The sequence below is a fragment of the Pseudopodoces humilis genome, chromosome 4 (assembly GCF_049639895.1).
Source record: "Pseudopodoces humilis isolate 2021_Gansu_Grassland_sample_001 chromosome 4, ASM4963989v1, whole genome shotgun sequence".
NCBI classification, from domain to species: Eukaryota; Metazoa; Chordata; class Aves; order Passeriformes; family Paridae; genus Pseudopodoces; species Pseudopodoces humilis.
Genome location: NC_142203.1, coordinates 35,525,278 through 35,552,901, shown reverse-complemented (window position 1 = coordinate 35,552,901; position 27,624 = coordinate 35,525,278). Strand labels below are relative to the sequence as shown.

The 27,624-nt window shown below is 38.8% G+C and overlaps 1 protein-coding gene across 4 annotated transcripts in view; it reads left to right on the top strand.

Annotated features, from left to right (window-relative positions):
* Window positions 1-12,672: 12,672 nt before the first annotated feature.
* SYK (spleen associated tyrosine kinase) overlaps window positions 12,673-27,624 on the top strand; it is a 54,156-nt gene continuing 39,204 nt past the window's right edge. For 2 of the 4 annotated variants that reach the window (XR_015772406.1, XM_088054460.1), the window contains exon 1: window positions 25,547-25,841. The gene's annotated coding sequence lies outside the window, so the exon portion shown is untranslated. Of the gene's footprint in view, window positions 12,785-25,546; window positions 25,842-27,624 lie in introns of those variants that run through there. The other 2 variants (XM_005530050.3, XM_088054461.1) reach the window with 2 other exon arrangements.

Genomic DNA, 27,624 nt, shown 5'->3' with positions numbered 1-27,624 from the left:
GTGCAGTAGGCTATAATCCAGGCTGACAGGACATCAGCTGTCCTCCTAACCCCCCTTTGCAGGCAGTCACTGACAACCCCCCAGTACAGGGGGAGGCAGATGGAAGAAAGGACCTCCCTCTCTGAATGAGCAATAAACCAACACACAGAAAATCACTCTCAGCTGTGGTGAAGAGTGACCACAGAGAACGCTCAGTGCAAAATTACTCTCCTTTAAAAGTCTATGTGTATATAATATTTAGCACTTCCTTCATAGGAAAAATCCTCATTCATCAATAATGCCCAGTCCAGCTAAAAAAAACCCACATTAATTTTATCAGCAAAATTCTAAAATTCTAGATTCTAAAAAATGTCTATCCAACTTGATTCACCACTACCCTATATATGCTGTGAGTCAGGGTTCCTGGAAAAGACAGCTTATAGGTCATACAATTTCAGAAGAGAGATGCAGTCAAGCAGGATGAATTAAAACACTACACAGGATCTTCAATTCTAGCATTTTTTACCTTGAAATATTTAATTTTGTGACCTCAATGGTCTTTCATTGCATTATTTCTATGTGCATGTCAATGCATACTGTTCCTTAGGCAAAGTATCTTGTCTTTTTTCTTTTTATTTTTTATTTTCATATTGTTTCTATCTACACATATTAACATTATTTGTCATGTTTGTTTTTACATCTGCAGGGTGGGGATTTGCCTTATAAATCCCTAAATTGTCATGCACCTCCATGATGTTATATAAATACTAATAAATGGAAAAAAGAAATCAGAAACTTACCTTGTGAAGTCCCACTATGAAGCATTGCTAAACTTTGATGTTGTTGGGAAGAAGGGGTTAAAAACAGAATGGTGAGGAGGGTGATATATTAGCTCAAGTAACCTTGCAGCTGGGAATGCCAAAGCCTGGAAAATAATAATGTGGGAAATGCCATATTTTATGCCTACTACTGTTTGTTTTGCCTGTTTTGAGAAGAAGAATTTCTGTGTAGATAACACTGGTCTTTGGAGAGGTCTGAAGGCACCTTCAGAGACATGCTTGCTTGGGAAAGAGAAGATCAAGGCTCAGAGATCACTAAAAGGTACAAGGGAGGTCACAGAAGGGTGGTAAATTACGGGTGCATGAGTCCTTTATTAATGGGTACAAACAAGAGTCCTGCCAGACATTAGGGTGGGCTGAGCCTGACAGGGCTCCTGCTTGAGCGTCTCTGAACACCTCCTGGTATTGCTCCAGGATCCTCCCACTAGTGAGGTAATGAAATAAATTTACTCTTTGCATTTCATCCATGGTTTTGTGCTGCCTACCTGTGTCAACTCACACCAGTATTTATTGATTTGGTAAAATTAAAAATAAATTTGATGATCTGACATAATATTTTTTGTTGGAATCCAAAATAAAAGCCTCTCTAGTTGGAGTCTGAGGCACAGAGTGTGCCCTTGTCTCTAATGCCTAGCTCTGACATCCAAGAAAACATTAAATTTCATATAAAACCATGAAAACAACTGTTAAAGTTAAATAGAAAAACTAAAAGCGTAAGTATGTAGATTAGAGAGTTTTCTTAAGTCACTGGGTAAAAAAGTTAAAGATTAGAGTTTAAGCTAGTTTAGAGAACAGAAGAAAAGATGGAGAGTTTAGAGTGTTGTCTCTTTTCTTTCTTTCTTCTTCATCTTCTTCTTCTACAGCTTTTTAGGTAGAGTAAGTGATTGGATAGAGAATACCTCAATGCAGCACACAGGTGTTAAATCATTGGATCACTAAGAAAAATAAATTACGTGTCTATAGTTAATTGGGTGAGAATAAGTATAACGATAAAAGAGCTGCGTAGTTTGAGGCCATTTTGTGCCTTTTGAGCCAACTTGAGCCAGGCGATGATGGGTTGAACTTGAGCAGAAATCTGGAGAAGACCTGCCAAGTCTTTTGATATATATTAATAAACATGAGAAACAAGAACCTAATGAGCCTTTGGAGTATAATTCCTGAAACTGAACTGAGATAAGGGTAACTCCCCATAAGGGAGTATCCCAAGGGGCTCAGCCCTGAGGAGACCGAAATCTCCAGCAACATCTCTGAGCTCCTCAGAGAGAGAAAAGAATTAAAATACATTAAACCATAAAACCATTAAACAGAGTAAAAGTGTAGGTTTTAGTTTTAAGTAGGTAAAAGTATAGCTTAAGCGCCCTAAGAATCTGTGTTAGCTAGTGAAAAGCCTTATTCCCCAGTTTAAAGTTCAGTGCTAATATCCTTCACAGATTCAACTGAGCTCTAGACATAATGAAAATATAGTTTGCATTCTTGGGTAGAATGGACAGGATTATTCACATAAACAGATAATACCCTATACCTAAGATTTAGGTCAAAAGAGCATTGCTTTTGTATGTTAGAATTAAGTTCAGATTGGTGTAGAAAGTATTGTTTTAGATGCATGTTTTTAGCTGATTGGATGATTTATGAATTTAATCCCCTGTATTGGGGATCAAAAAAACCCATCTGAAGAAGAAGAACAACAGCACCATCATCATCACCAACTGCTTTTGCAGCCCAAGACAACGGAACTCCATGCCGAGAAGCTGCTGCCCTGAACATCAGGACCTTATATCAGAGAGCTGCTGCTCAGAACTCAGGACTTTATGCCAAAAGCTGTTAGCAAAGACTTTAACTCTCTGAACTCTTTGCCTTTGAGACTGATGCTTTTATACAACAAATACCTTTTTAGCAACCATCAACTGCTCATGTCTCTTTGAGACCCGGAAATATTTCTAGAATTCCCGTTGAAGCTGTGACAATTTTTCTGTGCTTTATTGTGTTCAATACAAAATTATATTGCCTTAGTTGTTCTAATGCACCACATGGTGCTACTAAGGAGATAAAAATTCAAAGGTAGTAATACTTGCAGCCTGTATTTATATATGACCAAGTTGGTCAAAAACTCATGCTTGCCCTTTCACTGACATTTACTTTACTGAAAAATATTTGTTCAAGAGCACTAACATGATAAAAGAAGAATTGTGGAGAGATGGGAAGAGAGAGAGAAGCACACTGGGAGCTCTAAATCTGCACATGTGCATGAACAGATGTAGAGAATCTTAGAAAGTAAATGTTTTCTCCCTATGGTCATGGATCTACCACTGCCTTATAGCAATATAGATACACACAGCTGAGATCCTAGTAAGTTCAAAACAATGTTCATCACATATTTCTAAATGTGAATAAGAAAAGATATACTAACAGAAACATAGAAAATGAAAATTACAACAATATAAATGTTATAAACTAAGGCAATAGCAGCTCTTAAAAATATGAACACAGGGCTAGCCTCAAAGTTGTCTAAAACTCTCATGAAAAAGGCTTATTCCATGTAATCAAAATCACCTCAGTGGTTCACCATTTCTCTTAATGCATTTAATTAAGAAACCTGGAGGTACCTTCATGATGCCCTGAATTCCCTGAATTACCCAACTAATGGAATTCACAACTTATGTGGCTCCTTAGATCCAAAAGCCTACTAGGACCACCTGTCTCAGCTTCTATTGATCCATTTTTCAAGCTATAAAAAGTGTACGAATAAGCTGGGAAAGCAATCACACTTTGGCTCTAACTACTGCAGCCCCCAAAGAGAAACAAATAATTAATTAAGATAAAGTGGTATTTTAGAAGAATAAGTGAGGGGGGGAATGTAAACAGAATGTTCTTCTAGATGGATTTTGGAAGGCCTAAAAGTGAGGTCTGAAAAAGTGCGCAGTCCCCAGCAAGAATACAATACATCTCACAAATGAGGCAATGAAAATACCTTTTCAAAATAGAGTCCGAAGAAAATTGTTACAGTATAAATATTTCTCTTAACTATCATCTTGCAATCACAATCTCCTTCATCCACCTTTTCATAAACTTTTTCTTGTATGGCTAATGAGATTGATAAAAAGTGCAGCCATCGTGGAGCTGCCTTCAATGTATTTGAAGGACTGCAGGATGGAAGAATAACTAAATACAATCTAGGGCAATAGTATCCATTTACAGTGTCTTTCTAAAATCTTGGTGAAATTCAACTATTTCTCTTTTCCACAGTGCATGTCTTCCATCTTTGCAAGCACATCACATAGGGGTCATATACACAGTTTGGTTTAGCACTGAGTTTTACACTGTCGTATGACTTGCAAGAGATGAATCAGGCTAGGTAGGGATTAGGAAACAAGCATCAGCTCTCCAGGTACTGCAGTGAGGCTCCAACACTCCAGACCAGGTCTGAATTTTATTTGGGTGTCTGGAGCCACCTGGAGTCTTTTGAGCACATCTGCCTCCAAACTTTTCCCATAGTGTACCTGTTTTCAAACACAAGGTCTGATTTTCCCTATGAAAATACGTACAGCATCACACATAGACTTTCATGATTTGCACTTGAAGAATGTTATATACAGAAAAGAGATTTTTTGCTCATGGAAAACCCTCGACAAAACCACCCCATCTTGCTCCACAGATGCAGAAAGGCAAAGGAAATCTATTGTTTTTAAGTAACTCCGAATTTCAAACTGTTTTATTTGAATGATTTGCGCCTGTTGCATCACACATTTAGATATATATTTAAAAAAAAAAAAAAAAAGAAGACAGAAAACTAAAAAAAGGAAGAACCAGCTTTTGATGCTTCACATATATAATGCCTTATTTCTTTACCCCTCAGTTGCTGTTAGAAGTGCTGTGATTATGACTCTTCCAAAGGGACATTATTCATATGTGATTAATGTTGAAAGGCTAACGTTTAGTGCCTCTACTTCCATCTCAATGAGGGATACCTTCAATACAGTGTCTGACTAAATGCCCCAAGTGCTGCTTTTTTTAACTTTTTTGGTTTTTTCTCTTTGTCACAAGCACATGTCTACATTTGAAAAATAATCTAGAAAAATGTTCCTTTTTCATATAAGGTTTGTTCATTCCATTTCTCTGTGCAGCTTCTTAAGAGTTTTGTTTAACTGTGAAAATAGCTAGAAAAAACATGCAGTACAAGCAATAAAGGAAATTTTAACACTATTAATTAAGAAGTGTACCAGACATAGAGAAGTCACTGTTGTATAACATAAATGTAAATAAGTTTAAAATCAAGGTAACTTCTGCTTTCTGTTTCAAAACTATGAGATCTCAAGCAGTTTCAGTTCACAAGGTGCTACAAATGCTTTTGTGTGTGCACTTAGGTCAACTTTGACAGAAATTTGGTTGAGATTATTTTTTCCATGTTCTTATTCAGGGAAGATAAAAGATCTTTCAGCTTCCCATATTCATGATTCATTCTATCTCTTAAGCCTTAGTTTTTTTAAAAAATGGATATTGCTCCTGTCTTGTCCCCTAGAGCTCAAAAGCTTTTGTGTGGCCATGTGATGCTTCCATTCTTGCACAAAGCACCTGCACCTTTTCTGTGGTGAAACAATGGGAAAAAAAACCAAAAAAACAAAGCTATTATGTTGATTAAATTCCCTCTGAAGGCTTTGCACAGTTCTATAAGAAAGTGTGTTTTTAAATTACTGTTTGAGTTCAAACTGATTTAGTCCAAGATGGAACATTAGAGACTGTTTAAAGACATTTAAAATTGTGTGTGTGTATGTATGTGTGTATTTGTACTTCTACAGTGAAAAACATGTTATTAGACCTGATCAAGCAAGTTTCCTTCTTATTGTCTGGACTAAAGAAAAACTAGAAACCAGACTAAAATTTCAGGATTAGTAATCTCTGACTGTGAAATACTGCTTTTTGGTAGAAAATCTGTCTTCTTGATGACATGCATTCTTATAGCTGTTAGAAGTATGGTGTCTTTCTGGTAAAATTCTTTTGTGTGCACAAAATTAGGTAACAAGTACTAGTGTAAATGGCATATTCATTTAAATAGCCAAACTTCTGCTCCTCCTGTACATTGAAAGGAATGTTAACATTCTTGCAATCCAAGGATTCCCAAATCAATTCCATCATGGATAAGATTGTGGTTTTCAAAGTATTTGGAAGAGTTCAGATTTTTTTTTTTTTTTTTAACACATTTTAGTGTAGTTTCTGTGCAGAGACAGGCTGTGGAAAAGTTAAACGTTAGTCACTGCTAAATCAAGTCTCAGAAAATAAAATACAATGGAAGACTGAAAAATGTAATTTGTGCAACTTCAAGATATTCATTGGACTACATAATCTCAGATATATTACTTCAGCATGAAGATCTCAGATACCTTGCAGCAGTGAATGAATTAAAACTAAGTTATTCATGATGACTGATATTAACTAAATATTTATTCTGACTGTAAAGGCAGGAATTTTGGTCACGTTAACAGGTAATTAATACCTTGGATTTTAATTTTATAGTATTGTGTAGCCTGATTCATTTGACAGTGAATCCTGGATTGGAGGTGCCCACACTGTTCAGCTGGAAGATATTTATGACTGGGATGCAAGGTCAGCTCAGATCTGGCAGGACTCATTAGTTCAGGTGCAGCGATGTGGAAATGCTTCATAGCTCTTCCGGAGTTGGCACAATCCAGAAATAATACATCTGCCTTTTGTGCATCAGTCAGGTTCTGAAACAATTATAAACTGGCTTCACAAAAAGACATATTGTGTGTGTCTCCACAACTTGTTCTCATAAAGATTATTTCTTGCTACTTGGTATACTCTTTCTGCTTCTTCAGAAAGCAGTGTGGGTCCATCTCAGATTACTAGTTCTGAGCACTATGGGTGACAGCTAATTAATTTTCTACAAGTGTTTCATAGACTAAAGCATACATGCACAGATGCAGCCTGTGCCAGCACTGCATTTAAGCAAATACAAGATCCTTGACCACAGTGCAAAGATCGAGTGACTGGCTCTGTAGGAAACAGCTGACAAACATTACACAGAGAATAAAACTACAGCTGCATCCAAGCTGATTCTTGAATTGTCTCTCATGCCTCCTCACTGTTCCTTGAGATTAGAGAGGGGCTCATTGACAAAGGCATGACAGGAGAATTTAGGAGAAATAGTATAGATAATTTATAAATATATAAATTTATAATTTATAAAATTATAATATATAAATATATAATAAACTGAATTTGCTTCTATTTGTAAGCATACACATATATATGCATATTTTTATACATTATGAATTTATTTATATATATATAGATACAGATACAGATACAGATATAGAAATAGATATATAGATATATAAAACTATTGAAATAATTTGTACTATTTATAGTCTCAGACAACCATGTCTCAGTTGAAACTAAAAAATCAGGAGTTTTGTGTACCTCTTCTGGGCTTATAATAGGAATATTTTTTTACTATTTTCATTTCTGCATCTCTTAAGGGCCTGAATATTTCACCTATTTGTCTCTATTTACTTATGTCCTTGATTCAGTATAAATGCAGCTGCTTTTCTTATCCATAAGAATATATAATAGCATTGGAATGAATTGGAGATGCTTAAATGCCAATGCATATGACCAGGAGGCGTGACAGTTAATAATACTGCACGTCTTGCCCAGTGCAGTCCCCCCTCACAGTATGCTTCCATCCAGTACTGCTCTACTTTTGCATTTCTAAGATGGCAGCAGGGGAATGCCCATCTAGCATTAATCATTACAGTACCCAAGAGGAAGAAAGGTGGATTACCCCATCCATTAACTGATCATGCAATCAGGGAGAATCACAAATGGAACAGGATGAAGAAAAATGTGCCCCCCATGCTCTATGTACACAACCAGTGATGAAAAAGAAAAGGTTTCTGTTGATGGTGTAACTACATGTGAATGCAACCATGAGCTCTGACACAAGGGCTTCCAACACTTCTTTTGCTATGACAGTCCAAGATACATATCCAGCACTTTACAGACTGAAGTGCTCTGGAAATGGTGCTGAAACAGAATCCCCCCATAGTTACTCAGTCATCTGACAGTTAAAAGGTGATTACATGTTCTCCCTCTTTTCTTTTTTCATCCTCATGGTGGTTATCATTCAAACTGGAGATTACTAATTCTAATAAGTTCTTCTTAAGAATTTTTCTCAAATCTTCTTAAAAGTATTTTCTGTGCCACAATTAGGTAATTATTTTACAGAAAGATTTAATTTTTAAAAGGCCCTTTTTTTTTTTCCCAATTATATCTTGCTATTGTATACACTTTCACTTCTTTCAGCCATTGTCATCATGCAATGCACCATTCTTTAATGTTCATTTAAACAGACACATAATTTCTATAAAAACAAAAGCTAGAAGCAGTAACTAGTCATGGGAATGAAGTGGAGGAAGTCATAAAGACCAGACTAGCCCAAATCTTCATTTCCATGTAAGTATGTATTTTTGTAAAGCCATCTAGGCTCAGAACACATCTTTTCCCAAGTAATATACAATCTTAAAATTTTAAATTTAGACATCATACCTTCTCATATCACACTCTTTAATGCGTAAAAAGTACATCCAACAACTACTCTTAATCGCTGGTGAGCAAAATTATCAACACTTTTAAGTGTGATACATTTTTTGTTTTGAGGTAAAAATAGAGAGGAAAGGTGATAAATGTGGCTACTGCATGCAAAAAATACAGTATTAAAATAGCTATATTTATATAGATATAAAATAACACAGATATAATTACAATTATTGTGAACTCATAAAGCAAATACCTTCACAGCCCAGAATTTTCATATTAGTCTTGATTTCATATAGCAGAGAATATTGCTACTGACTGTTCAAAACAGTAAATTAGTATGCAAACAAAACAATCATAACTTATAGATTCTTACAATGAGCAGGCAATTCAATTAATTTGTTGGACATCTCCCCCAGTTTACTTCTGTTTAATTGTACTGAGTTTCCCGTAGGGATTGCCACTAGTGTTTTCCACTTAAATTGATCTATAAGTAAGGGAAAATTTTATGGAAAACATACAGCTGTTATTTAAAATCCATTAAATATTTCAGTCCTGATTCTTATATAAAATATAGGGATCTTTGCAATTCCTTGGATTACAGAAGGAGGCCAAAAGATTTGAGATTAGGGTCCTTACTTTTTGAAGATTTTGATTCAGTTCAGTTTTTCTGATTCTAGTGCAGGACATCTGTAGTGAAAGGTGTCTCTGCCTGTGGCAGAGGGTTGAAATGATCTTTAGGGTCACTTCCGATCAAAACCATTCCATGATTCTATGATTCTATGACATTTGTTTTTGTGTCACAATATTGCTTTCAGGCTATTGACTTTTGATTTTCTCTAAATATTGTTTACTGCTATTGTGCTAACATGGAATCACTATTTCTATCAAAATTAAAATGAAGCAGATAATAAATAACTCCCAAATAGCGCATATTTTTGCTCAAGCCATGATGGAATTCAATGATCCATGCAGAAATTTTACATGCCTTAAGTAAAATGAGTCACTTCTGCACTCTTTTTGTAGAGATATACAGTCCCATCTTACTGACACTAAGTTCTTCGATCATAGAGACCCTTTACTTTTAGCTGTACATATGGTCACACATTGAGAATTTGAACCTCAAATAAAATTGCCCATCAGTGGCATTGTATCTCTTGTTGCTATGCATTTTAGGAAATCTCATATTTAATCAGACAACAAAGCTTCAGTTTAACTTCAGCATTCCCTACTATAGAAATGGAGATGGCACTTCAGAAAACACCCACCCTCAGCCTGTAATTACGCAAAGGGTAAGTACTACCCCTGGTGCTCGAGAAGAATTCTAGCAGGCCAAACAGCGTCTGAAAAAGTTGCCTACACTTGTAGGACAGAAACCAACCTAAAAATTCCCTCTTGGAGAAGGAAATAAAAAATAATGCCTCAGTATGGCAACTTCACTGAACTTCACTTCTTTCACTGAAGAAAGTCTTATCTCAACATACTTACTTGTATTTTCTCCAAACCACACAGTCCCTGTAAGGATGAAGACAGGAGAAAAGCAACAGAAGTAGTAGGAAGGCAACAGAATAGACACTTTATAACTACAAATTTGCAAATTTTGGAGAGGCTCAGTTGCATAATTTGTTCTTATAATTTTTACTGGTCTTAGAGTGAGGATAGTAAAGAAATGAGACTTGAGAATATTCTAATAAATCATTTAAGAAAACAACCATGACTGCTGAAAGCAGAGGTCTTTCAAATATTCAATGCCATAGTGAAAGCATTGAAACTCCCTCCGATATTCTCAAAAAGTATGGAGCATTATAAAGTTAATTGTTGCAGTTATTACGCACAACTAGTTGGACACCGTGTAAAAATTATTAATTTCTACTGTATATATTCATGTTGGGTAGGAAAATCCATAAATTTACTGAATTTTTCTATAAAATCCAGATTTACACTTATTAAATGTTTCCAGAAAAAAAGGAGAAATTATTTTACTTCATTGGTTACTGGCCTTAAACAGAGCTGGCCACACATCTCAGGAAAGCTTCAGAATGATAACATGTATGTTAGGATATGCTAATATATAATATTACATGTAACAGATAAAATAAGATACTTCACTGTTGTGACCACCTTACCAAAAATCTGTGTGGCAGAACTCAGCTATTTGAATTAATTCTCTTATGAAATGAAAGAGAAAGTAAACTGTGGACAGCCTAAAAATTCTTTTCTTTGCCTACTGGAATTCCCCTCCACTGCCATAAACTGACCCAGGCTAGCAGTCAAGCACCCACACAGCCAAATACTCAGTTACCCCTGCCCAGCAGGACTGAGGACAGAGTAGGGAGATCAAAAAAGCCATTGTCAAGATAAACATAATGTAATAAGTGAAGGGAAAAACAGCAAGATCACAACCACACCAAATGGTGCAGAGCTGGTCACATACCACCTCCCACAAGCGCAATTATGACCAGCAAATATCAGATTGGTGGCTTCCTCAGAAGAAGCCCACATCCTTCCACCCTTCTTCATCTATCCCCAGTTTTGAGTGCTAATCATGATAAGAGCTATCTCTTTGTTCAGTCACAGGAAAGTGTCCCAGCTCTGTACCTTCCCAACTGCTTGTGAATCTTTAGCTTACACACTGGGAGCAGGGGTAGATTGAAAAGAGGAGAGAGCTTTGACATTGTGCAAGTAGCATACAGGAATAGACAAATTGTTAGCATAGTATCAATGCTCTTTTAGCCAAAATCAAAGATATAGCACCATATCGGCTGTGATAATGAAAGCTAATTCCTTCCCAGCAAGGTCCAGTACAATTGCTTATGCAGTACTGGTGATTTTTTTCACCAGTTTAAGGTAAGACTGCCTCTTAAAGAGCAGCTCACAGTCCAGTAATGACTTTTCAAAAGCTTTCTCTGCAGATCTGCTCTCACTTGGATGTTGATATGAAAAGAACAATACCATGAAAACAGGTCTAAGAACTAGGTTTTCTAACTTACTCTCTTTTCTCTAACATGGAGACAGTACCAGTAATTAGTGCATTAAAGTACCAATAAATAACGCACTGCCATTACAACAATTGCTAAAAGTCTCACTGAAACAAAGCAAAACCAGAGACCTTTTTAAATGGCATGAAATATGAGATTTGTACTTTGGCACCTCTATTGAATATCAGGTGGGTGTACAGTCCATTTTGCAATAAGGAAAGAAAGTGTTTTGACTGAAAATAATGCCTGTATCCCACATTAAGCGCTAACACCAATTTACTACGGGGAAGAGGGAAGCGGACTTCTCCTGCTGCAAGCACTGCCCATCACGGGACACCAGGCTGTGTCATGCAGCACAGTCACCACTGAAGGAGGCGACCTGCCCACTCTGGCCTCACCCGAGGCCCTCATGCCTCACACCCAGCCCTGTGTGACCCATATCAGGAGAAATTTGTCCCTGGTCTGTCGTGGGCAAAGGATAGTGGCACTTTTTGGCTGCGTGGTCTCATCTTCCACAGGAATTAATTCCATCACACAGTGTGCTGAGGAGGCCTTGAAGAGTTGAGACTTTCCTTCAAGCTAACTGTCTGGGACACCGGAGTTTTCTTCACACGTGGAGTTGCTACAAATGTTTGATCAAAACATGGGAGAATTTTTTTGCGTGAAATATAGCAGCAAGGGTGATACTGTGCTACGGCAAGCCCCAGTGCTGCTCCAAAAGGAAACCCTCTGGGAGTCCTTTTCTCGGCAAGTACACACAATGCACCAAAGGACACAGCACTTCAATATTCCCAAATTCACCAGTTCTCAATTCGTGCGTGCACCAATACGCACACACTCGTTTTTTCCACTCCGAGAAGCCCGCAATTGACACACTTCGACCCTGTGTCCCCACCGTGGTGCTGGGCAAGGACACGTCCATCCTCCAAAGCCAGATGCCCGGGAGGCGCTACAAGGAGCCCGAGCCTGGGGTCCCAAGGGGACCCGGCACCGCGGGGTCCCGAGGACGGCCGCGTCAGGCCGCACCAAGGGCCCGCCTCACGGCGTCCCGAGCAGCGGGCTCCGGAGGAGACGGACGGTCCCTCGCCGGCGGGTCCGGGGGCTGCAGCGGTGCCCGGCCACAGCCCGAAAGAGGGGCCCGGGGACACGGCGGCCGCGCCCGCTGGACAGAAGGGAGCGCTCGCCCACACCGCTGAGGAAGTGGCCGCGGCTGCGAGCGAAAACGAGGAAGCGGCGGATCCGGCGGCGCTGAGACAGAGAGGATCCGGCCCCGCTCCGGCGGCACCCCGGCACGGCTCGGCACGGCTCGGCACGGCTCGGCACGGCTCGGCACGGCTCGGCACGGCTCGGCACGGCTCGGCACGGCAGAGCCGCCCGCCCGAGGGCTGCCCGCCGGGAGGAGGCGGCGGCGCGGAGCCGAGTGCCCCTGAGGCAGCGGTGAGTAGCGGCCCCGGCCGCCAGCACAGAGAGCCCGAGAGCGACCGGCCCGGCGCCACCGCCCCTTCCCCGCCGGGGACTCGGACGGGGCCATGGAGCGGGCGGCGCTGCTGCCCCCGCTGCGGGGTTGGGGTGTCGTGGGCACCGGCAGAAAGGAGAGCCGGGGCTCAGCAGCGGGTGGGAAGGAGGGTGAAGAGCTTGGACACAGGAGGGTCCTAAGGAGCGGCGGCAGAGAGGAGCACTCGTGTCGGGGTGGGAGCGGGCGGCTGGCTGGAAACGCACCACCAGCCTGAAACCTTTCCGTACTGAAGTGCTTCGAAAAATAAATACCACCAGCCCAGCGTCTCAGAAGTTTGAATCTAAAATTTAGGTGCGAAAAAAAATTGATTTTGCTTTGTCTCGAGATGTTACTGTGGTGGCAGGTTTTAAACAGAGACAAGTGTACACAAAAGTAGGGCTACTGGCTGAATGGTGCCTGTGAAAGATTTGTGCCTGAAAAAAACCTTTTAAAATGCTAGTTATCTTACCAAACTTCCCTATTTTGTTTCCAAGAAAACAACTATGGTTATTGTATCACTGGAAGCGCTGAAAGTAATCGATTCTACAAGCCTTGTGCCCGAGAAATTTCACTTCATTTTGCGTTCTGCCAGCATTATTTCTGCAGTTATCTTTGTTAGCACTTTTTGCATGCACTTTATGTTGTAGCTGTCTAGATTAGTTTGATGTTATTCTGGACGAAATTTGGACTATTGTTAGATGAAACTGTCCCTTATAAGAGTGGCAAGTTGAGTCCTAGTCTGGCCAAGTTACACAATATTTTGTAAAACAATTATTTAAAGTAAATTTAAAATGAAATTATTAATTTTTAGGGCATTAACAGTTTATAGGATTTTTTAATTTTTTTTTTTTCCATTAGGTTTCTTTCATGCTCTTTTTATCCAGATTAGATCTCCTGAGTCCTTGGGTTGAATCCACGGATGCAGCCATCCAGTACAGATGCATGAGGTTGCAGCATGAAAAACTCTGTAATTTTACAGGCTTGAAGGCCATACAGAGTAGCAGGGTAGACTGAGACAGTTCCCTTTGAGGAACTGTGACTTTTTTTTTTTTTCTGTTGAGCATTGAGAGATAAATAAGGAAGTTTGAATGTTCTTTGTATTGTCACAGTTATCTTGTGAGGGAGAAAGATTATAGTCATTGTATGTATATTTTAACTAAAGAGTTTGAAAGCTGTGATTCTTAAAAAATGGCTGGAATAGATAAAAGTATATAATTCTTTTGCTTTTCACAATCTCTTGCAATCACTACAAAATACCATGAGAAATACAGGTGGTATGTTCTGGTTTTTCTTCAGTTAAAAAATTTTAGCACTCTGTCTAAGCAAGGGTGAACTGTGCAGCTTTCCCTTTTGCACATTGTTGCAATTCTGATACAAGAGCAGAATTAGATCCGAAGTTACAGGAAGACAAAAACAAATTTATTTTCAGAATTAGCTAGCAGTTTTATGTTGAGCACAAAATAACAGTACAGAAGACTGAAATTATATGCTTGTTGTAAGCACCTTTCAAGATACCAATGGCCAAAAAAAAAAAATAAATAAAACATCTAGAGTAATTTCTTTAGTCTTTAGTCTCCCATCTTTTCTTCTGGATCTGTTAGGACAGAAGTATTGGAAATGGGAGAAATCACTTCTGAAATGCATGATGTGTACAGAAGTTATGGTCTCTCAATGATAATTTTCTCCTTTTTTGAAATTACACTTCTTCTTTTCTTCCTAATCCTTTTCCAAGATCCAATATTTAGCAGAAAACAGTAAGTCAAATGCCACTGCTGGTTTGAACACTATGAGTGTAAGAAATTCTGTTTGGATATGAATCTACTTAAAACTCTAGGTAGTGTTATCATTTTTCCAACTTTGTAGACTTTTGGGTCAGGGCCCAGGATCTGTTGTGTACACAGACTGTGCCAGAATCTGCCTTCAGCTGCATGTGTTTAGCTGCAGAATAGCACAGCTGAAAAGAGGAACTTGTCCGGGTTTATATCATATTTACAAGGAATACAAGAGTTATCTATGAATGTGAGTAATAGTCACAGAAAAATCATTCTAAATGAGTCTTCTAATCTGTTATGTTGTGCTTGACACAAACCACTAGCTGCTTCTAAAAATTACTTCTTTTTTTCTTGAATGTAAACATGTGCTTAAGTGAGTTGCTCCACTAGGGCAAGGATACCTACCCCACCCAAAGTATCTGTTACAGAGCTGAAGATGGACTTGCAGGTGGAGGAGGAGAGGGCAGCTCACTAGATGTCTCAGCTGGCATTTCTAGAAATGCCTTTACAAAAAAATGTTTCTTAATATCTGTACTGCTTTTACAGAAAAACATCATTAATTTCTGCAGTTAGATTTAAACCTTTCAACCATTCTCATGAGAAAAAGAAACCTTGGGCTTTGGAGTATCCTTCCCTAATCTTTTGTATGGCATAGGATAGTACAATATACAATTATTAATATTTATTTGAGGCATGGTAAAATAATTTTGATCACAAACCTCTTGCTTAGTATGTGCATTTTATTTTAAGGTTCCAGCAGCAAGGGTACATAGCTAATATTGTTTACCTTTTAATTTAATGACACAGAGTAATGTGAAGGCAAACAGTTAAGCAGAAGGAAACATTTCCTACTGCCTTCTTCATTGTATGTTGGGGTGATTGGAAAACATCAGCATTGCAAATGCAAGAAGTGCGAAGGAGCCTGTATGCCCCTGAAACAAAAAGAAAAAATACAGTATTTGCTGTAGCAAATGATAATTAATAAATAAATATTGTGTTTGACGCAGAAATATTGCTTACCTCATAGAAATAAAATACAATTTTGTAGTTTGTGTATGCATTCCAAATTTGAAATTGGGTTATAACTTCCTGTGCCTTTACATGCAATCATTAATGATACTTCTTAAGAGTGGCTCTTGTAAAAATGAAATAAAAGGTAAAAATACTTTTGAGACTCACAGGGATCCTAATGTTATGAAGTGGCTTCAGTATATCTATGTTTGGACCAGTGTTATTTAATATCTTCATTAATGACAGACAAAAGATCAAGTGCGTGCTCTAGAAATTTTTAGATAACACCAAGCTGAGATGTGCAGTTGACACACCTGAAGGCTGGGATTCCATCCAGAGGGACCTGGATAAACTCAAAAAGTGGGGCCATGGGAACTTGAGATTTACAAGACCAAGTTCAAGGGGCTGCATCTGGGTCAGAGCAAACCCCTAGTATCAGCACATGCTGGGGATGAGCAGATGGAGAGCAGCCCAGTGAGAAGGCCTTGGGGGTGCTGGTGGGTGAGAGACTGGACATGACCCAGCCATGGGCACTCCCAGCCCAGAGAGCCAAACGTGTCCTGGGCTGCATCCAGAGCAGTGTGGGCAGCAGGGGAGGGAGGGGATTCTGTCCCTCTGCTCTGCTCTGGTGAGAGCCCACCTGGAACCCTGCATCCAGCTCTGGAGTCTCAGCACAGGAAGGACACGGAACTGTTGGAGTGAGTCCAGAGGAGGCCACAAAGATTATCGTCAGTTTGATGATTGACAGAGCACCTCTTCTATGAGGCTGAGAGGATTGGAATTGCTCAGCCTGGAAAAGAGAAGGGTTCAGGATAACCTGGTTACAGCCTTGCAATTGAAGCCTGAAGGAAACCCACAGAAAAGATAGAGAGATATTTTATAGGAGCCTGTGGTGACTGGACAATGAATGCCACAGGACAAGTAAGATAGCTTAAAACTGAGTTGGTTTAGATAACATATTAGGAAGAAATTCTTTACTGTGAGGGTGGTGAGGCACTGGAACAGTTTGCCCAGGGAAGTTGTGTATGTCCCATCCCTGTAAGTGTCCAAGGCCAGGCTGGGGCTGGCCCTCAGTATGGGGCTCTGAGAAAACCTGATCCAGTGAAAGGTGTTTCTGTCCATGAAAGGAGCATTGAATCTAGATGATCTTTAGGTCCCTCCAACAAAAGCCACCCTATGATTCTATGGTATGTAAAATACTGCAAGCCTTCCCTTTATACCAGGTACCAGAGCAAATAATTAAAAATTTATATGTATTAGAACCTAAACAACCAGTGTACAGGAGTATGATTACAGATAGTTTGTCCAGTTTCACTAACACTCAGTGTAGTAAACTGAGGTTGGAATATGTTGGTTGACCAGCTAGGGCTACTTAGTCATTTCTCCAGTTTTGCCCACATTTGCTTTGAGATAGCATTCCTCTAAACAGATATGGATTTCTGGGTGTCTTGAGTGGACAAAATGTCCAGTAAAATTTCCAACAACTTTTCCTCCTTTAAAAATAGAAAGAGGGAGCACAAGAAATTTTTCAGTTATGACACTGAGCAGAAGTAAGATATGAGGTGCTAAAAGCTTTGATAAAGAAGCAGGACTTTTGGCATGGTAGTATGCAAATCCAGCCCTGTAAATCCCTGAGACAATATCTAGGCTAGGGGTGGAGTTGAAATTGACAGGAAACACAATCGTGATTGGAGGCAACTAGAGAAAACACATTCAGGAAGTGTTAGAGTAGGATATGAAGCAAGAAAACAGGCAATTGCTCAAATATTTTAATATCACAAATCCTTATCTTAAACAACAGATTCAATGAAATGAGTAGGGCGTCACCATTTCATGCATGAGCCACAGCCTATCCCTACCCTCTTGCAGAGACATTATCTTATTTTTCTCCTGTGTTTATATAAAATAATGAAGTAAATGACTGGGGGGAAAAAGAGGAGGAAACCACAAAACTTCTAAGACCAGAGCCTATAGAAGAAATAGAATCCAGAACAGAATCCAGAATATAGAGACAGTATGTGTCTTAGCTAAAGCCAGTGTGACTGAGAACGTGTGATATGCTAGATCTAAATGCTAAAATGTGTGTTGCTGCTGACCACTGAGTATGTAGTTCTGCTTTTAAAAGTTCTAGTATCAATTTCAAAATTGGCTCACTTTAAAATAATATCTACATATTTTTTACAAGATGGATTTCTTGATTTTTTGATAGGGTTGCCTGAAAAGTTGATTTTCTTCATCTAGATTCAAAAACTGAGTTTAGAAATTGCTATAAAGACAATCCTTTCCCCCTGGAATTCTTGTAAAGTGCATTACAGAAAAGCATCAACTGAAAGAAAAAAAAAATGTTTTCATTCTTTTTTATGGAGAGAACATAGAAAATGAAGCTGGTATGTGTGTAATAAGCAGTTTCTTATGGTTAAGTTCCTACTCTGGAAAGAGACCAAATTTGATAACTTGATTCAAGTACTTCAATCTATGCAAAAAAACTCCAAACCTAAAATTTTGTCAAGTTGGTAATCTTTGGTATCACAGAGTCACAGAAAGGTTTAGGTAGGAAGGAACCTTAAAGATCATTGTCTCCAATTGCACTACCATGGGCAGGGATAGTTTTTGTTAAACCCAGTTGCTCAATATCTGAAATATGGGGAATGTTTAGCAAAGGAAGCAGCACTAATATTGTACACTTTGGCATAAAATTATCAATGTCACTGCTGCATTTCATAGAATTCATATGAATTCCACAGTGTTTTGCTCAAGAGGTAGTAAAGCAACCAGGGTGTTTAAGATTATTTTTGTAAATCAGATAACTGGATTAACTGTCTTTTGAATCGGTGAGCATTTTGCTGCTCTGAAGTGAAAATGATCACTTACTTAAAATAAGTATCAAGTGGTAGAGCACTGCTCTGAACAGTTTTGACACTCCAGAGTTGAGGTGGTCATTGACGGAGGCTTTGAGTAAGCTTTCTGTCCTCAGTTACCAGGCACAGTTGGCAAGAAATCTCATGCTGCCTCAGCTGAGCTCAGCCTTAACAACTGTGTGACAGTCATCATACAATAAATGCATCAAAGATCTGGTTTGCAGGTATTTCTATGCACAGAAGTGCAGGGAAACCGCCCAGTATGGGAGGAGTAAACTCAAACCCACTGGAACATGCCTTCTGAAGAGGATTCAGAGCTGTGTTCACTTGGAAGCAGCATTGTGTTGAGGCCAGGATGTTGCTAGTGTGAAATCCACTTGCCTCCGACTCTCAAGAGACAAGTTTCACCAAATGGAGGTGTCTTTTTTTATTCTGACGTAGCAACCATCCATAGTGACCATAGTGACCATCAATGGACCATTTAGAAATGTAGCTCTTGATGCTGTGTGGAGAATACACCATGAATAAAGAGGCCTGTCGAAGAGCTGTTTTTTCCAGCCTGGCAGTTTGTCATGCAAGAGATAGGGAAATACTGCCTATTGGCCCAGAACAAACAGAGGCCAGGTGCATCCTCTTTCTGCCCAGACTGATAAATTTGCCTTGTCAAGAGTATTTAGTTGGTCCAGGGGTTACAAATGGGCTTACTTTGCAGGATGGGAGGAGAAGGCTAATACCTATCTCTCTGTGTGTAGTGTTTCTGGAGCATTCTATGTTTTATGTGAAAGGAGAGGTTAGGTATCAGTTTGTTTGCTGACTAAAATGAGTTATATCAATGAGAAGTATATTTTATCCATGCAGTTTGTCCTGATGATAAAGGCTGATATGGGGAGAGATACAGACTTAGTCTTCTAGATGGGTGATTGGCTGATGCATTGTGTTATGGATAGTCTATTTTGCCATGCAGTCTGTCTTTTATGTGTCCTCATAAACCCTAGTCAGGAAGAGCTGGTGCAATTGGATGATAATGCTTTTTAAGAGAGGCATTCCTTTCCTAACAAAAATGCTGTTAAATTAAAAATGCTTTACTGGAGGAGTGTTGAGGCACTTGAACAGATTGCCCAGAGAAGTTGTAGGTGCCCCATCCCTGGCAGTGTTCAAGGCTATGTTGTATGGGGCTCTGAGCAACCTGGTCTGGTGAAAGGTGTTTCTTCCCATAACAGGGGGGTTGGACCTAAGTGATTTTTAGGTGCCTTCTAACCCAAACAATGCTATGTTTCTGTATTTCTAATTATTAGATAGATTTTAGGAAACCGATTCTTAATGTTGTCAGCCTGGCTGTGTGAGTTAGTATCACATCTTCCTTTCAAAAAACAGAAATACTTGGCCTTTTTTCCATACCTGTCTGGGTGTCAATTCTTTCTGAGTGTAATTATCTTCATCAGTAAGACATGGTGCTTACAGTGTGTCTGTAGGAGAACATTTACCTGGTCTGTGCTCCTAGCAGAAGCTTTTTTCAAAAAAAAGGTAACATGGCGTGGTTTTTATAGATTCTAGGAAGTGGCACTGAGAAGGCTTGGCCAGTTCTGTAGAGCTTGCCTACTCCAGGAGTATGAAACGCAAGTTATTTTTGTTCCTGAAATAATTTCTGTGCTTTTAATATAAAGCAGACTTTATATATATTTATGCAGACTGTTTCAGACGACAAAATAACCTTGGTCTGAAAGAGGAACCTGCCTAATTTTGCCACTCTGACTCATGGGGCCAGCCATTGAGGCATCTATTCAGCAAAGATTTCAGCAATTCTAAAGATAGACCAGTAAATGTCAGATAAGGAATGAAGTATGATGGGGTCCAAGTGCTGTTGACTTGTTGTGTGCTTAACACTAAGTGAAGGCTAATATTCACGGCTGAGAAATTAAGATCATCTGTAGCCTCTAGACTTGGAAATAAGTAGAGACAGACCTGCACAAAGAAGGGGAGTTTATACCTTCATAATAATTTTGGAAATGCCAGCCTGCAACAATTATTGGTTTTAAAAACGTTAAATGAAGACACTCACTGGAATGTAAAATAAACCTATCTTTTGGGTCTAGCATCTAGTATGTCCACAGTGGTCTTTACCTGAAACTTTGAATGAAATGTAGCATTTTGTCTTAGTCCTGTAAGGCTATAAAACTTTGAGACTACTGTAATAATGTTTAATTTCTCCTGGGTTTTTTTTTTTAGTGGATGAAGCTTTTCATTCAACTTCTGTTTGATTGTAGCAACTTTGTGCTAGAATTCATGATGCTTTAGTTCTGAGATGTCTTTTATACCAGCAAATTTGCTAAAAATGTCACAAGGAAGGAAAAACAAAGTTATGCATTGTGGATCCATCCACACTGATCCTTCTGGATGAAGCCAGCCTTTCTTTTTCATGGTAATGAAAATACAGAGTGCCATCAGCTCTCCGCCCAAGACTTTTTTTGTATGTGTTTGGAAATTGGACAGATAATCCAGGTTTCGCCTTCCTGGAAAAAGAAGAATGTTTTAAATTAATGTTTTTTGGGATAACACTCTGATAGATCTTTGTCTGGAAACTTCTTTCTGAGTTGTGAAAAGCAATAGACCATAGTGAACCTTGAAAGAAGATTTTGGAGTAATTTGGGGCTGGGGGAAAATTAGTGATAGTTAGATGTGTCTTTGTTTTACTGTGCTATCACTATCTTGTCCATAAGTTTTTTTATTGCTATCTCTGTAAAAACTCTTCTGTAAAAATGAAAATATATTCCACTTGGCAACATGCTATGCTGTCATATTTAATGTCACTGCAACTTTGAAGCTGAAAATATGCAGGCCATTGACTAAGCAGTTCAATCTCTTTTTAGTGATTTTAGTGATTTCTTGCAAGAAAGATGATAATTTTCTTTTGTTTTGCTCTTCACATATTTTCACTGATTTTGTAAGGTCATGTCACAGCTCCCTCTGTGCAGTCATAGTGGGATCTATGGAATGTAAAGGAATTTTACTTTTTACTGTAGTTCTGGAAAGGAAATATATGTTTGAAAGAAAACCATAAAGGAACAATACAGATATATATGTGTATGTGTGTGTATTTATATATGTATGTATGTATGTATGTCTCAGTAGTTCCTGAAGGGAGGTAGTTTGAGATGCCTGAGTAAGACTTTTCTAACTGCACCTCAACACAGGCTTGCTTCCCACCACTCCCTCCCCCCTTTTTTTTTCTCCCCAGCCTTGGAAAGAAGCAATTATACCTGTAACTATTCTGCAATCTCTACAGAGCTGCAGCTGGTCTTAGTGAAAATCTGTCTGTGCCCACAGAAGTTTGTTCACATCTTGTCACAGCAGGAAAATGGGAGATTTTCTGAAGGAGTCTACCTACAGTGTCTTAAATGTTTTCCTGCTGATGTGTCTCATCCCAGTGGTTCCACTGTTTATAGGGTGGTTTAATAGGAACCAATCACATTCGAGTACTTTGTCCAAAAGGGAGCAAGCTTCCCCATACAAATAATGCCACCCATTTGAGGTCTGAAATTCTTGCTTTGACAAGAGATGTGTTTAGCAAGAGGCAGTGTTTGCATTTGTGACAGTGTAAGAGTGGAAAAGGAGGTAAGGGGATGATTACATGGTAAAGATGTTGAACATGATGTTCATATTTTTGTGTAAGTGGTTTTGGTTTTTCTTTTTGTGAAAGGATAAAAAAAATTGTTTTGGTTTTTTTGGGTTTTTGTTTCTATCTTTAATATGTATGAAAATCATAGGATTTTTGCTTCCAGGGGAAAGAATTATTGTAATCTATAAACACCTGGCTTTTTTTTTTCTTTCACAGTAGTGTTCTGAGCTTTTTAAGAGATGAAAGCAGAAAAAACCTTATTAGAGGAAAACTATCTGAAAAGATTGACAAAGACACGAGAGTCCCAAAAGAAAGGTGCTGTATAAGAGAGACAATAGAGTCTTAGCATCAGTGAAGAATGCTTTTTTAGTTATGAATGTTCCTGCATGAGCTCAGTACAGAAGCTTTTGTAGAAAAGCCCTGAACAGAACATGAATGCTGTGGTACTTTTTCTAAGCATCTGTTTGCCTTATAATAGGGCAGTAATTGTGTTGACAGGTCAAGTAGTTTTTCCTCAGGAAATATTTCAATAGCTGGAGTGCCTGGAGTAGTCTGATGGTATCAGAATGTCAGATGCAGTTTAGAGTAAATGAGGGCATTTCTGGCATGTTCCAGTGGAGAAAAACACATCTATCTATCTGTCCTCAGTATTGATGAAGATGACTCCAGAAAGGTAATCTGTAGGAAAATATTTTTTAAATCACAGTTTTTTGAAACTAATGATGATTTTAGGTGTGTTTGTGATATTCTTTTTCAGTTCATTTTATGAATGGCTCCTTGATACAGGAATGGAGATAAAGGTGTTTTCACTAAATCTAGTAGATGAAATACCAATGCCACCTGTTTAGTAGACAATTTTTTGTTTTGATATGGCCAAAATGCTAAGGATTTTGCTATGCCTCATGAATGAGGGCATAAACTGTTTCCTCTTAAGCTGAGAAAGATGCTAGCTAGGCCACTAAGTATCATAATAATGATAAAACACGAACCTGTTACAGACTGGGCAATTCCAAAACTCACTGATCATATTGTTAGATACAGGTTTTGAATTCCCCATCAGAAAAGTCTTCTGGGACAAAGCTACCACATTCCCAAATTTTCCCAGAGAGATTTTAATTAAGCTATGTTTCTGGTAAAGAGTAAATCTCAGTGTTTAAAAAACCTTAGCAGAAACACCAGTCACCCTGAAAGCATCACAAAAAAATCAAAAATATCTGAAAGAAAGGAAATGCTTCTGAAACTGAACTGTTAAAGTAAAATATGGAACTTGACACCAGAGACAAGTTTTTTTACTATATAAAAGTGCTAAGGAAAGAACCCAGTGTTGAAGAAATAATAAAAATGAAACTTGCTAAAAACTACCACATGCTTTGTGTATCTGTCAGCACTGTCCAGGAGCATGTGTGGAATAGCAGCAAAGTCTTTGGACATGAAGAAGGCGTATTTTTAGAGTCTGAAGTACAGGGCGAAAAACAAAGCAGCACAGATTAGACTGTCAGTAAAAGGCTACAGAATTCAGAGATGGGTGTTTGATTGTATGAGGAAAACTTTTCATGGAAAAGCTGGAGAAAACACATGGAGAAGGAGGCCCAAGCATGAGTGATGGAAATGTTGCTGTAGGGCTGTAAGCTGAATTGAGACACAGTAGGTGCAGACTGAGACACAGTGCCCTAAGCATCAGTACTCAACTAGGACACTCCCCTGAGGAAGGTCAGCAGCTCAAAGAAAAGTCACTTTTCCCTTTTAGACAGTACTACAGTACATCCCCTTCAGTGTGATGAATAGGACATTGAAGATGTCTACAAAAGTTGCAAAATCACCAGTATTACCAGCTGAATTACACAGGATTTCAAATGTTGTTCAGTAGGTCAGTAAGTTCACTCTAGTGTCCTGATCAAATTCTAGTCCTGATCAAATTCTAGTTTGTTTGAATTACTTGATAAAATTATATTCTGCTTCACTTCCTGCCCTAATGACTTCCTTTTAGACACATGCTGTGATCTTCCTTTGTTTCTGCATAATTTGCTCATAAAAACTCCTCTCCTAAGGTGTGGATAGAAATTAAGTCTTCATGTTTATGCAAAAAGGTAAAGGAGACATTTAGAGGTAGTCTGATGATCGAATTAAGACCACCATTCAGCTGCCTACACACATTGCAAGGTGATTTTAAGGATGCAAAAGTGAGAATAGACTAGGAATTCAAATCCATTTTCTATGTTAAACTTCTTCAAATTTAGTTTCTTTAAAAGTGAGGTAGTAGTAATGGATTTATAATACTTCAGTGCTAATTATGTCGAAGTGTACATCAGTTTGGAGTATACCTTTAAGGTTCTCCTTAAGTCCTGAAACTATCAAAATATTTAATATAGTACATCGAGTCACCATCAAATGTGTATTTCCAATTCTATGCATGCTGAATTTCTTTTAGCTTTCAGGTATATTACATAAGTTGAAAATGTAGAGATGAATCTTAAAAAAACTTGTACTGCTTTTCTCAGAGGCACACGTCTTGATTCCAATAATCCTAATTAATTAGGAGCTTCAGAAAAATGCACATTCTTTTGTTATTAATGTTTTCCTGTGTATAATTTGAAGTTCCACAGGTGCTTAAAATATCACTCTGTTCTGGAACAAATTGTTTCAGTAAGCATATTTTCATCATTCAGCACTGTCTAATGAGCCTTGTACACAAGTATGCATGCAAGACATTTGCTTTAAGCCGTGCTTCTTTACTTTCATACCTTGCTCACAGAATACTACCTTGAAAAACAAGAAAAGGTAAAAAAATAACTTGTCAAATAAGGAACATTTTTTGGTAGCACTGTTTCACCACTGCAGACTCTTGATCTTCTATCACATTTCAGTCATTTTTCCATTTTACATGAAGGAGTAAACTAATCAATCAGAAATGCTTGTCTCCCACAACACTACAGTCTGGTCTTTTTAGAAAGATCCGTATTCCTATTTTTATTTTTTTTTTGTGTTGGAATGGAGATCGCTGCCTCAGTAATATTATACTCTTTCCTAGGCAAACTGTTCAACATAGCAGTTGTTATCCCTTCATCCTTGTCTACATATGAGGTGAAATAGAATTAAGCTAGGTGTAGCAGTATTGTTAGCACAGATTTTTTCTAACACCTTTTAGGTGAATTTTCCTTAGTTTTGCTCATCTGTGCTGAGAGAATGTTTTGCTTCCTAGTATGCATGAAATGCATGAGGTACTAAACTCTTGTGCTATGTCAGGAGTACCCTGCTGGGTTGATGAGGAAGCTGCCTGAGGGGAAGTGGGTGCCTACTTTTCTTACGTATTTGCGTAATTTTTTTTTCTTTCATGTAGGATAAGTCTGATATTTGCATGCATTTGTAGCTTCCTTAAAAGTCAAATTTAAAGACTAAGGGGAGAGCTGCACCTGAGACCCTCTTTTGCTGTTATGCTCAAGCGTCTCTCTTGGGTAGCCAGCTGCACTTCCTTCAGCACTCTTAAGGGTGAAGCCTTACACTCAGCCCTATGGGGCTTAATCTCCATTTTACAGCTTCACATTTTTGACTGCACTGGCTTGAAAAACGCTGCACTGTCTGTGCACCTGGAAGAACTTAGAGGAGGAGAAAACCGAATTCAAGCATTGACTTCTACTCCATTACTGATCCTAGAACGGTACTGCATTCCCAAAAAGAAGGCAAGATTTTGAAATTCCAACCAAAGAGAACAGCCATCTCAAATTCAGATATTCTTCCAAAATTGGTAAGAAGTTTTTTGTGATTATTTGCCTCTGTGAATGCCAGAGAGATGCTGTATCAGTCTGAACATTTCGTACCATTGCAATTGAATGCAAAACATTGAATATTCTTCACATATTAAAAAATGGGATAGAGAAACCTGGCCTGAAATATACCAACAGTAACCTATTTGTGCAAGTAAATCAGGCCATTTTTTTCTGAAACAATTATAAATAAATAATCTGTGAAATATAAGAGATTATAAGAATCCTTCTGCTGTTCTTTCCATAACTGAGAAATATTCTTCTTATTTTAGAAACTTGCTATATAGCAGGCCTTCTCATTCTGAAGATTTAAGAGACAGTCCCTCACCAGTGCCAGCAGTGACATTTCATCTAAATTGCAACCAGTGGATTTTTCACACACACACACACACGCACCCTTCCTTTTAAGATCTTGCTTCTGGCCAAATCATCCTGAAGAGTGTGTAGAAAATACCGAGATTAATCTGAGACAAAACAATACTCTGAGGAGTAGCCTGATCTGAAACACATTGGAATTAAAGTGAATTTAAATTTCATTAGCCATAAAGGTTTTTGTAGTCAGGGATGATGTGTTTATGCCCTCTAACCCTGTCCCCACTCAACTTTTGAAATGTATTAATGAAAATAAATTTCTACAGATGAAGAGTGTGGTAATATTTTTCTGTTGGATACTTGTTCAGTATGTATTACTGGGGTGTTTTGAGCAGGCACTGCAGTGCAGTACCATTCTTGGCATGAGACACATTATGGGATTATTTTGTCCTTTTCTCCAAATTGTATATTGCTGGTGAGGAGCCAGTGTCGATCAGTCATGCATCCAAATTCTTTTCTTACTAAATACCTAGTCATAAATCTGTTTTCTTCCACCATTCCTGAAAGTGGTATTGAAGACTTGGAGCCTACCTTCCAGCACTGTTTTGCTAGAAGCTGGGTGATGTATACTCACCTCCTAACCAGCAGTATGTGTGGTGCATAGTGGACTAAAAAAAATAAAAACATTACATGGGGGTGCGTGAGGGAAACAAGAAAGCAGGGGTGAAGGAAACAGGAGCTAGAACATTCAAAACATCCATATTTGTAATGACTTTCAGAAAAATATAATCAAAGAGTCACAGAAATATTTAGGTTGGAAAAGATCCTTAAGATTATCAAGTCCAACTGTAAACCTAAGACTACCCAGTCCACTACAAAACTGTGTCCCTAACCACCAGTCTGTAGGTCTTTAAATCCCTTCAGGGATGGTGATTTAAACACTTCCTGGGCAGCCTGTTGCAGTCCTTGATAATCTCAGTGAAGAAATATTTGCTGGCATCTGATCTAAACCTCCTCAGTACTACAGAAGGCTTCTTCCTCTCATCGTCTCACAAATAGGAAGAGACTGACTCCAGCCCTGCCTGGGGTGTCTGACCCATGGCACTGTCCCTTGCAGCAGAGTTGTTCTCCCCTGTGCTTTCCTAGGTGCCTGATGCCATGTCCTGCCAAGAGAGACATACAGAGTGATGGGGCATGCCTTGTGCTAGGAGTGGAAAAGTCAGGGTGGCATCAGAAGGCTGTGGGAGATGGGAGATGATGGAAGAGCCTTCTGATGGTTCTTCTTGAAGGCCTAAAAGCAGCAGCTGCTGCCCTGGGACAGGGCAGAAAGATGTGAGGCTCAGCTGGTGTGTGCCTCTATGTCTGCACCCCGCTGAAGGACAGGGGAGGCATGGCAGAGGTGGAGAGCAGGAGGAAAGCCCTGATCTCCTCCACTCCTCCCAAGTGCTCAGG